This window comes from Heterodontus francisci, chromosome 13 (assembly GCF_036365525.1).
Source record: "Heterodontus francisci isolate sHetFra1 chromosome 13, sHetFra1.hap1, whole genome shotgun sequence".
NCBI classification, from domain to species: Eukaryota; Metazoa; Chordata; class Chondrichthyes; order Heterodontiformes; family Heterodontidae; genus Heterodontus; species Heterodontus francisci.
The window spans coordinates 15,243,142-15,255,168 of record NC_090383.1 but is presented as its reverse complement, the minus strand read 5'-3'; positions in this window follow the sequence as shown (position 1 = coordinate 15,255,168).

Here is a 12,027-nt window from a genome sequence, read left to right as displayed (position 1 = left end):
ATTTTAAATTATTATAATGCAGAGGTATTTGGCACAGATGGAAAGACGCAAATGCATTAATCTTTTCATGTCATCCTTATATTTCTTGACTGCTATGATTAAAAATCTACAACTGAACAGATGAGATTGAATGCCAATTTGATATCCTAGCTAAGGAGCTATTTCCTTCCTGTGAGCTGTGCAGAGAACTTTTATTTAAGTAACTGATATATGAGGAGAACGCATTTTCTACTGCAACAGATAAGGAAATTACTACGTATTTTCTAGGAACCAATTAAAAACACTTAGTTCCCTTTTGCTGAGCTGATAATGTACAAACTTCCTTTCAAATCCTTACCCCACTCACACACCCAAGCAACAGCATAACCTTCAGTTCACAGTGAGCAATGCCGCCAGAGGTCTACATGATTTCAATGCAGATAAAGGAGTGAGTGCTGTTTAAGCTGCTAAAAAATAATTGAAAGGAATAGTAACAAATATGATATAAATGATTCATCTTAACTGTTCCACCTTTAATGGATGCTTTAACTCATTTTATTGTGTGGTAATGAGTTTGCAATGTGCTTGATTCACTGGAAAATATGCGATTGTAATATAAATGCCAAAGTAACAAACACTCTCAACAGTAACCAGGATGTAAAATTGCCAGCAAAAAGACAATTGTGCGATAAAAGTTATCACTCAGTATCTAACCCTGGCTGGAAAGTTATGCTGTGTTTTTGCTCACTATCAATGACAGTTCCTTAACAAGTTCATTAACAAATAGTTATTATTTTATTTTTCAAGTGCTGCGCTAGTTATGAAATAGTAAACTGTGTTGCAATATCTATTCAGTAAATTCTGAGCATAAAAGGGATAATGGATTATTTGAAAAGAACTGATCGAGATTCATGTTGTCAAGGCAATGTTTTGTTTGAAGGACAATGCCTGAAGACAGGGCTCTTGACTTTCTATGTACAGAACAATTTTCAAGGACATATTGTCAGACGAGAGAAGAAGCTGAATCTATTCAACATCAGAAAGATTTTTAAAGCAAATTTTGCAGTTCTCTATTAACTGTCTACAAACTGGACTCATCTTATTCCTCTTTAGCTTCTTTTAGCACAAGTTTGTTAAAAGAGCTCAAAATTATGAGGAACTAGAACTGGAAAATGTAGTAGAATTAACTGAACCTTAAACAATTGAAATAAACCCAAATAAAAGGATTAAAATATATCTGAGGAAAATTTAGGAAGGAGGATAGGGTGTTGAAGAGATGCAGCAAATCACAAAGAGTGAGATGCAGTTTATCACAGTGTTCCTACCTTTTTGTTCAGGGTCATAACCTTAATCAGTATCTTGCTTGAAAGACATTCTCAGCAATGCTACAGCTTAAGGTGCTATGGAGTGATAAGATTTGTTCTGTACAGTTCCTTAGCAGTAATTTTTTTTCATTCTTTCATGGGACCTGTGTGTCACTGGCAAGGCCAGCATTTGTTGCCCCTCCCTAATTGCCTTTGACAACTGAGTAGCTTGCTAGGCCATTTTGGAGAGCAGTTCAGAGTCAACCACATTGCTGTGAGTCTGGAGTCACATGGAGGCCAGACCAGGTAAGGACGACAGAATTTCTTCTCTTAAGGACATGAGTAAAAGATGCGTTTTTCTGACAATCAATGATAGTTTCACGGCACCATTACTGACACTAGCTTTCAATTCTAGATTTTTATAAACTAATTGAATTTAAATTCCACCAGCTGCTGTGGTGGGATTTGAACTCATGTCCCCAGGGAATTAGCCTGAGCCTCTAGATGACTAGTTCAGTGACAGTACCACCATGCCACCATCTCCCCTGTATTCCTGAATTTACTCATGCTACTGTGGGCAGTTGCTAAATTAAGCCCAAGCATTTCCTTGCATGAAGAAAAAGAATAAAATTATAGAAAAATATTTTATTAGAGATGTTTCACTTGTATAGAGATTTTGGGATAATGGCTTGTCTTGTTTCTCTGAAGACCAAGGAACGAAGAAAACAACACTTAATTTGAGCTCACTGACCTGAAACATTGGCCGGAATTTAACATTAGGTGGGAGGCCACGCCCACTGGCTGAAAAGTTGGTGGTGAGCCCATCTCCACTGGGCCTGGAGAGCCACGCTGGGATTTTTCGTTCCCCAGGCCTTTAATTGGTCTGGGACGGGACTTCCACCTGCTTGAGGCAAACCAATCAGCCGGCCAGCAGCTCTTAGTCCCAGCAACGCCACTGCTTCCAGCGGTGCTGCTGGGACTATATCCAGCCAACGGCAGGAAGAGGAAGGATGGCTCCGGAAAGCAGGTAAGTTTTTGGGGCCTCGCTGGGGACAATTGGCCGGGTCCTGTCGAGGCAAGGGGGGATGGTTGGGGCTTCGGGGGCAGCCCTCCGTGGGACACAGGGTGCCTGCTCAGGAGGGACCCCCCAGTCCACAAGAAGGCCGCCAGGTTTCTTGGGGCCTTTGCCGGCCACCCCTCCCCCTTCCCTGGCCGGGGCTAAAATGCCAGTTAATTGGCCACTTAAGGGCCTTGATTGGCCTCGGGCGGGCGGGCTGTTTCTGGCTGCCGCTGGGAACAGCATTCCCCTGCCTTCCATTAAATTTTGCACCAACCCCTTCCCTGCCATCAGCCCACTCGTTGGGGAGCCGTAAAATTCCAGCCATTAACTCTGTTTCTCTCTCCACAGATGCTGCCAGACCTGCTGAGTATTTCCAGCACTTCCTGTTTTTGTTTTAGATTTCCAGCATCTGCAGAATTTTGCTGTGATCCATTTTAGTGACACTGGTTGAGGGATGGTTGGTCTGGACACTGGAGAGAACTCCACTGCATTTCTTCAAAATAATGCCTTGGCATCCATTACGTCAACCTATTATGAATGCTGAACTTTGTAACATGATTATGCTCTAAAAACTGTGATTTTTTTAAAGTTTAATATGGAATCTGAGAAGCCAGGTGACCTCACATCCACTCTGCTTAAAGATTAGACAGAAATCTTGATTACCAGGACAACAGAGAACACAGATCAAAGACTTTTTTGGAAGGCAGAAACTTCAGGGGTAACACCTGAAGAACAATGGGTCTCACCCTCCGAGACTTTCGGATCATAAACAAGGAGTCAGTGATTCTGAGGATGCAAATGTGCATGGCATCTGTTAACACCTGGAAACAATAGAAGGCCCAGGTGGCTCTGTGAAACCAAACTTCTGGACTTTGCATGTTGGAAAAGGATAATAAGCTATTGACATTTGGTTCCAGATAATTTTAACGGATTTTCTGAAGGCAGACAGTTTGTGAGAAAGGGAACCAGTGGTGGCAGCCTCAGAGCAGCCTGTAAGAAAGGAAGATAACCAACGGTGGCAACCTCAAGGGAGACAGAGGGAACACCCGCTCTCAGGGAATACTGATACAGCGAAAGGTTGCAAAGACTTGCACCTGTTCTGAAAGTTAAGGTTTGCAGACAAGCAAAAGCCCAACAGGATCACCAGAGATCCCTTAATTCACAGACATCTAGGTTGAAAGTTCTCGGAGAAGTGAGTGAAGAGGACTTTGATTTTAAGAAAGGAGATTCAACTCATTGCAACTGGGGGTGAGCTTGGGACTTTTAACCACAAAGATTTTGCCATCAAAGAGGACTGCATAATGTGTAAGTGTAGTCTGAGTTTTTCAAGTATTTTAATAAATAAAGAAAATAGCTTTCTTTGTAATTTGCGGTATCAGCTACTTAAAAAGTACTATTTCGTTAATGGGGATTTCTTTTAGTTTAGTTATAATAAAAGTCTTAAAACATGAAATTATCTTGTGTAATTTGAATTGGTCTGGGGGTTCATATCTCATTTTTTTAATGTTACTAGTCTCACTGAGGTCATAACATCACCTGAGAGGACAGACAGTTTAACATCTCATCCAAAAGAGAGTGCAGCCCTGTGGCGCAGTGGTTAGCACCGCAGCCTCACAGCTCCAGGGACCCGGGTTCGATTCTGGGTACTGCCTGTGTGGAGTTTGCAAGTTCTCCCTGTGTCTGCGTGGGTTTTCATCCCACATCCAAAGACTTGCAGGTGATAGGTAAATTGGCCGTTGTAAATTGCCCCTAGTGTAGGGAGGTGATAGGGAATATGGGATTACTGTAGGGTTAGAATAAATGGGTGGTTGTTGGTCGGCACAGACTCGGTGGGCCAAAGGGCCTGTTTCAGTGCTGTATCTCTAAATAAAAAAATACTGCATTAGAGCACCTAGATTTCATGGAATGGGACTTAAACCCCACACCTTCTGACTTCTTACAGTTAACTCACAAGGAGAAGGTTCAAAAATTCCTCCAGTCTTCAGAAAAACCAAATGGAGGTATCAAATATTTGTCAGTCTTTCAAAATGTATGTGGTCAAAAAATATGGTGGGCAAATAGAAAGAAGAGGCAAATCCAAGTTCAAGGCCCAAATTAGTCTGTAGACGAATTCTTGAAGGTGGGTACTACATATTGTTGGTTCTGTATTATTGTATTGCTATTAACATTTTTATTGGTGCATTAACTTTTTTGGTGTTGTGTGTGTTTTTTTTTGCATTGTACTAATTTACTTCCAACTGTATTTGTTACAATGGGATTTCTTCCATTTGCAGCAACCAAAGTGGGCAGGATGGAGATTTCTTTGGAAATTTAGAAGAGGAGTTGTTCACGATGGGACAAAAAAAGTAGGTGTAATTAGACCTCATGCTTTATGTATGCAACACATTCACTGGTGTTTCAACAGAGCAGATTGACCTCCAGCTCCTCCATTTCTCAATGGAGGCTGCCACACAGCTAATCACCTGCACGCACACAACTTGTACCTAAAGGATGAACCCGATATACAGATCAGTTCAGTCAGTCAGCCCACCAAACCTGGAAACACCTAAGAATTACGTAAGAATTGGCCTGCTGCAGTGTTCCAGTGAACATCAACACAAGCTCGAGGAGCAGCACGTGGTCTTTCGATTAGGCTTTCTGCAGCCTTGCGGACTGAACATTGAGTTTAATAATTTCACAGCATGACTGGCCTTTATATATTTTCTTTTTTATTATTTTATTTTATTTTTTATCCATGTGCCTGTTTTTCATGTAGACAGAGCTGCTCATTATTCTGCCATTAACACTCTCTCTGGACTAAAGCTTGGTCTTTCACCACAAGCATTAACACTCTCTTTTCCTTGGTCTCACGACAGCTTTGCTTTTTAATCTCTCCTGCCCTCTGCCCTATCACACACCTTCCCTTTTGTTCTCTTCCCCACCAACCCCCACCCCTTCACTTGCTTAAAACCTAATTCATTTCTAACCTTTGCCAGTTCTGATGAAAGGTCACAGACCTGAAACGTTAACTCTGCTTCTCACTCCACAGATTTGCCAGACCTGCTGAGTATTTCCAGCACTTTCTGATTTCTGATTTCCAGCATCTGCAGTATTTTGCTTTTATCTTACTGGCTGGAGTGTTAGGAGTGGAGAAGTAAGCTCCATGGCAAGCAATAAACAGTCTCCAACAAAGTATCCTAGTCTCAGTGTCTTCTTCACAAACAGGTTTGGACGTTTCACTAACAATGGTAGCAGAGGATGGTTGCCTGAAAGTGAAGATTGGAGACTAAGATTTGTTTTTAGACAGGAGATTAGAATTGGAGTTTTTTTTTAGAAGGCTGTAATTGGAGTTCTTTTTTGAAGAAAGATGATTGTCAGGATATGATTTTCCACCACTATTAGGTGAAGCCGAACCTTACCATTAATGGAAGACTTAAGTTGATCTATGGACACGGGTTACGGTCTTTACCAAAAAGGAAGCAAAGAATGGCCCTTGCACTTTCACTTCCCGCCAGAAGCAAGATCAGGAGCAAAGTGTTCTTGGAGCTAGAGGCTCATCATTTGGACAATGAGGAGGATTTGTACAATCTCATAAAATTTATGGATAAAATTTATATGAAAGATGACTTATTGAGTGTCTATGAGGCATGGTCGGACTTTGATAAATTTAGAAAAGTGAATGGTTCTTCCATAGAAGAATATAGTATGGAGTTTAACTGACTATATGCAAGGTTGCAGCGATTCTACTTGGAAATTCCTAAATCAGTACTTGCCTTCAAATTGTTGGATTGTGCTAGGATATCGAAAATGGATAGGCTCTTGGTATTAACCTGAGTTAGATTCAAAGAAAGAGATACACTTTTTGATTAGATGTCTGATGCCCTGAAAATTTTTTGGGGAAAACATTCCTTTCCGGCCACTTTCATGGCACAAATAGGCTCTTCAGCAGTGCGACCGAAGGTGGAATATACAATGCTAGCAGCATTTCGAGGCCATTCAAATATGGGACCCAAACATCAGTAAGAAAGGAGAATCACAAACAAAACGAATGGGGATAAAGACCCTTTTGGCCGTTATAACAGATGGCAGGAATTGGGCAATTACGGCAGAAGGATGAACCCCAGGAATAACCAAGGGGTAGTCAACAGGTGTTTCCAATGTGACTCAAAGTATCATTATGCGTTGTATTGTCCAAAAAGGAATAAGAGGGTTTTTGAGATGTCACATATGATGTGGAAGGTTCGGATGATGCTACTGATCAATCAGAAGGAATTGTACCGGTCACGAGAAGTTTCAGTCCAGTAATGAGTGTCCTAGTCGCAGATTCATTTAATTACGCTGTACTAGATAGTGGATGTACGTCCACGGTATGTGGAATGGACTGGTTAAGGTGTTACATGGATTCTTTAAGTAAGGAAGACCGAAGTAAGGTCGGGAAAATGACAGTTCTGCCTGTTTCAGGTTTGGGGATGACAACAGGTTGAAATCACTAAAAAGAGTGGTAACTCCGTGTAAAACCATTTTATTAGTACCGATGTAGTATCCAGTGAAATACCTTTGTTGTTAAGTAAATAGTCTATGAAAAAGGCTCAGATGATTCCCTAACAGCCCAACATTTGACCTTCCCTCTGTCCGTGACCATCACAGCATCCACTTGACCACAATGCAAAAATAAATGCCACAACAAAATAAACATTCCAAACCAAATTTTTAGATAAACTCATGCCATATAAGTGTACCCTTGTGCATTCCCTTAGTGCCTGCCTTCTGTGTGCTTGTGCCTGCCTTAGTGCTCCTATGTAGTGCTACCCCAGTGGCTGCAGATGGTTGATGGAAGACTGCTGAGTTTCAGTGAGGAAGATTGCAGATGGCCTTAGAGGATGACCTCAAGCAGCTCTGGGCTTTGAAGGCCCATCTATGGACTGAAGCAGCTCAGCATTGGGAGCAGCAGTCCAGGCTGCTGCCTGACAGACAACAGAAAGGGGAGTGGCAGGGATGGAGGACAAATGCTGTCTTCTTGGGAGAGAAGTATACCATTTTGCTTTCATTGCGGCAGCTTATTCGGAAGCAGAGAGTGCAAGCGAGTGATCAGCTGGGAAGGTCAGTTTCAAAGTAAACTTAATTTCCTTTTGTTTTCGGCAGAGACCAGGGGGCTGCTGGGTAAGTAAAACCCTATATATTTGGGCCATTTAAAATAACTTGCCTTTCATTGCAGCAGCTTATTCGGGAGCAGAGAGTGCGAGCGAGTGATCAGCTGGGAAGGTCAGTTTCAAAGTAAACTTAATTTCCTTTTGTTTTCGGCGGAGAACAGGGGGCTGCTGGGTAAGTAAAACCCTATATATTTGGGCCGTTTCTGAACCCGAGACATTACACGGGTAGTGTCTCCCACCCGCCCTCCTCCTCTAACCAAAAAAAAGGACTCGGTGGTGTGTAGATAAGGTAAGGCTTTTTCTATTTCTCTTTTTTTTTATCGTGTGATTGGTAAAAACTTTTTGTTCCTTTTTCATTTAACTAAGTTAAGCTTAAGATTAAAAATGGCAGGAGATCTCAGACCCGTGTCATGCTCCTCTTGCTCAATGTGGGAGCTCAGGGACACGGCTGATGTCCCTGACTCCTTCACGTGCAGGAAGTGTGTCCAGCTGCAGCTCTTGTTAGACCGCATGACAGCTCTGGAGCTGCGGATGGACTCACTTTGGAGCATCTGCGATGCTGAGGAGGTCGTGGATAGCACGTTTAGCGAATTGGTCACACCGCAGATTAGGATTGCTGAGGGAGAAAGGGAATGGATGACCAAAAGGCAGAGAAAGAGCAGGAAGGCAGCGCAGGAGTCCCCTGCGGTCATCTCCCTCCAAAACAAGTATACCATTTTGGATACTGTTGAGGGAGATGGCTCACCAGGGGAAGGCAGCAGTAGCCAGGTTCATGGCACCGTGGCTGGCTCTGCTGTTCGGAAGGGCGGGAAAAAGAGTGGAAGGGCTATAGTCATCGGGGATTCGATTGTAAGGGGAGTAGATAGGCGGTTCTGTGGTCGAAAAGGAGACTCCCGAATGGTATGTTGCCTCCCAGGTGCACGGGTCAGGGATGTCTCAGATCGGCTGCAGAACATTCTGAAGGGGGAGGGTGAACAGCCAGTTGTCATTGTGCACATAGGCACCAATGATATAGGTAAAAAACGGGATGAGGTCCTACAAGCAGAATTTAGGGAGTTAGGAGCCAAGTTAAAAAGTAGGACCTCAGAGGTAGTAATCTCAGGATTGCTACCAGTGCCACGTGATAGTCAGAGTAGAAATGAAAGAATAGTCAGGATGAATGCGTAGCTTGAGAGATGGTGCAGGAAGGAGGGGTTCAGATTTTTGGGACATTGCGACCGGTTCGGGGGGAGGTGGGACTATTACAAATGGGACGGTCTACACCTGGGCCGGACTGGAACCAACGTCCTTGGGAGTGCTTTTGCTAACGCTGTTGGGGAGGGTTTAAACTAATGTGGCAGGGGGATGGGAACCAAATGAGGAGGTCAGTGGACAGTAAGGAGGTAGTAACGAAAGCCTGTAAGGAACTAGATAATGAAGTCAGTGTGACTAAGGGGAAGAGTAGGCAGGGAGCAGATGATGAACACAAATGGAGTGGTGGTCTGAGGTGCATTTGTTTTAATGCAAGAAGTGTAGTAGGTAAGGCAGATGAACTTAGGGCTTGGATTAGTACCTGGGAGTATGATGTTATTGCTATTACTGAGACTTGGTTGAGGGAAGGGCATGATTGGCAACTAAATATCCCAGGATATCGATGCTTCAGGCGGGATAGAGAGGGAGGTAAAAGGGGTGGAGGAGTTGCATTACTGGTCAAAGAGGATATCACAGCTGTGCTGAAGGAGGGCACTATGGAGGACTCGAGCAGTGAGGCAATATGGGCAGAACTCAGAAATAGGAAGGGTGCGGTAACAATGTTGGGGCTGTACTACAGGCCTCCCAACAGTGAGCGTGAGATAGAGGTACAAATATGTAAACAGATTATGGAAAGATGTAGGAGCAACAGGGTGGTGGTGATAGGAGATTTTAATTTTCCCAACATTGACTGGGATTCACTTAGTGTTAGAGGTCTAGATGGAGCAGAATTTGTCAGGAGCATCCAGGAGGGTTTTCTAGAGCAGTATGTAAATAGTCCAACTCGGGAAGGGGCCATACTGGACCTGGTGTTGGGGAATGAGCCCGGCCAGGTGGTTGAAGTTTCAGTAGGGGACTACTTTGGGAATAGTGATCATAATTCCGTAAGCTTTAAAATACTCATGGACAAAGACGAGAGTGGTCCTAAAGGAAGAGTGCTAAATTGGGGGAAGGCCAACTATACCAAAATTCGGCAGGAGCTGGGGAATGTAGATTGGGAGCAGCTGTTTGAAGGTAAATCCACATGTGATATGTGGGAGGCTTTTAAAGAGAGGTTGATTCGCGTGCAGGAGAGACATGTTCCTGTGAAAATGAGGGATAGAAATGGCAAGATTAGGGAACCATGGATGACAGGTGAAATTGTGAGACTAGCTCAGAGGAAAAAGGAAGCATACATAAGGTCTCGGTGGCTGAAGAAAGACGAAGCTTTGAAAGAATATCGGGAATGTAGGACCAATCTGAAACGAGGAATTAAGAGGGCTAAAAGGGGTCATGAAATATCTTTAGCAAACAGGGTTAAGGAAAATCCCAAAGCCTTTTATTCATATATAAGGAGCAAGAGGGTAACTAGAGAAAGGATTGGCCCACTCAAGGACAAAGGAGGAAAGTTATGTATGGAGTCAGAGAAAATGGGTGAGATTCTAAACGAGTACTTTGCATCGGTCTTCACCGAGGAGAGGGACGTGAAGGATGTTGAGGTTAGGAACAGATGTTTGATTACTCTAGGTCAAGTCGGCATAAGGAGGGAGGAAGTGTTGGGTATTCTAAAAGGCATTAAGGTGGACAAGTCCCCAGGTCCGGATGGGATCTATCCCAGGTTACTGAGGGAAGCGAGAGAGGAAATAGCTGGGGCCTTAACAGATATCTTTGCAGCATCCTTAAACACGGGTGAGGTCCCGGAGGACTGGAGAATTGCTAATGTTGTCCCCTTGTTTGAGAAGGGTAGCAGGGATAATCCAGGTAATTATAGACTGGTGAGCCTGACGTCAGTGGTAGGGAAGCTGCTGGAGAAGATACTGAGGGATAGGATCTATTCCCATTTGGAAGAAAATGGGCTTATCAGTGATAGGCAACATGGTTTTGTGCAGGGAAGGTTATGTCTTACCAACTTAATAGAATTCTTTGAGGAAGTGACAAAGTTGATTGATGAGGGAAGGGCTGTAGATGTCATATACATGGACTTCAGTAAGGCGTTTGATAAGGTTCCCCATGGTAGGCTGATGGAGAAAGTGAAGGCGCATGGGGTCCAAGGTGTACTAGCTAGATGGATAAAGAACTGGCTGGGCAACAGGAGACAGAGAGTAGCAGTGGAAGGGAGTTTCTCAAAATGGAGACGTGTGACCAGTGGTGTTCCACAGGGATCCGTGCTGGGACCACTGTTGTTTGTGATATACATAAATGATTTGGAGGAAAGTATAGGTGGTCTGATTAGCAAGTTTGCAGACGACACTAAGATTGGTGGAGTAGCAGATAGTGAAGGGGACTGTCAGAGAATACAGCAGAATATAGATACACTGGAGAGTTGGGTAGAGAAATGGCAGATGGAGTTCAATCAGGGCAAATGCGAGGTGATGCATTTTGGAAGATCCAATTCAAGAGTGAACTATACAGTAAATGGAAAAGTCCTGGGGAAAATTGATGTACAGAGAGATTTTGGTGTTCAGGTCCATTGTTCCCTGAAGGTGGCAACGCAGGTCAATAGAGTGGTCAAGAAGGCTTTCCTTCATCGGACTGGGTATTGAGTACAAGAGTTGGCAGGTCATGTTACAGTTGTATAGGACTTTGGTTCGGCCACATTTGGAATACTGCGTGCAGTTCTGGTCGCCACATTACCAAAAGGATGTGGATGCTTTGGAGAGGGTGCAGAGGAGGTTCACCAGGATGTTGCCTGGTATGGAGGGCGCTAGCTATGAAGAGAGGTTGAGTAGATTAGGATTATTTTCATTAGAAAGATGGAGGTTGAGGGGGGACCTGATTGAGGTGTACAAAATCATGAGAGGTATAGACAGGTTGGATAGCAAGAAGCTTTTTCCCAGAGTGGGGGATTCAATTACTAGGGGTCACGAGTTCAAAGTGAAAGGGGAAAAGTTTAGGGGGGATATGCGTGGAAAGTTCTTCACGCAGAGGGTGGTGGGTGCCTGGAACGCGTTGCCAACGGAGGTGGTAGACGCGGGCACGATAGCGTCTTTTAAGATGTATCTAGACAGATACATGAATGGGCAGGATGTAAAGAGATACAGACCCTTAGAAAATAGGCGTCATGTTTAGATAGAGGATCTGGATCGGCGCAGGCTTGGAGGGCCGAAGGGCCTGTTCCTGTGCTGTAATTTTCTTTGTTCTTTGTTCTTTGAGAACAGCTGGTTCTTGCTCCATGGAGTCACTGCCACTCCCTCAGAGCAGTGCCTCAGCAATCCTAATAATCTGTTGGTGGAAATGGCTGGACAGCTGTGACACCCTGCGAGCCCCTTTGAACACTATAATCCACTACCCTGATGGCAGCCATCTGAGCTTCCACTGCAGCACTCAGACATTGGGTGGCTGCTGT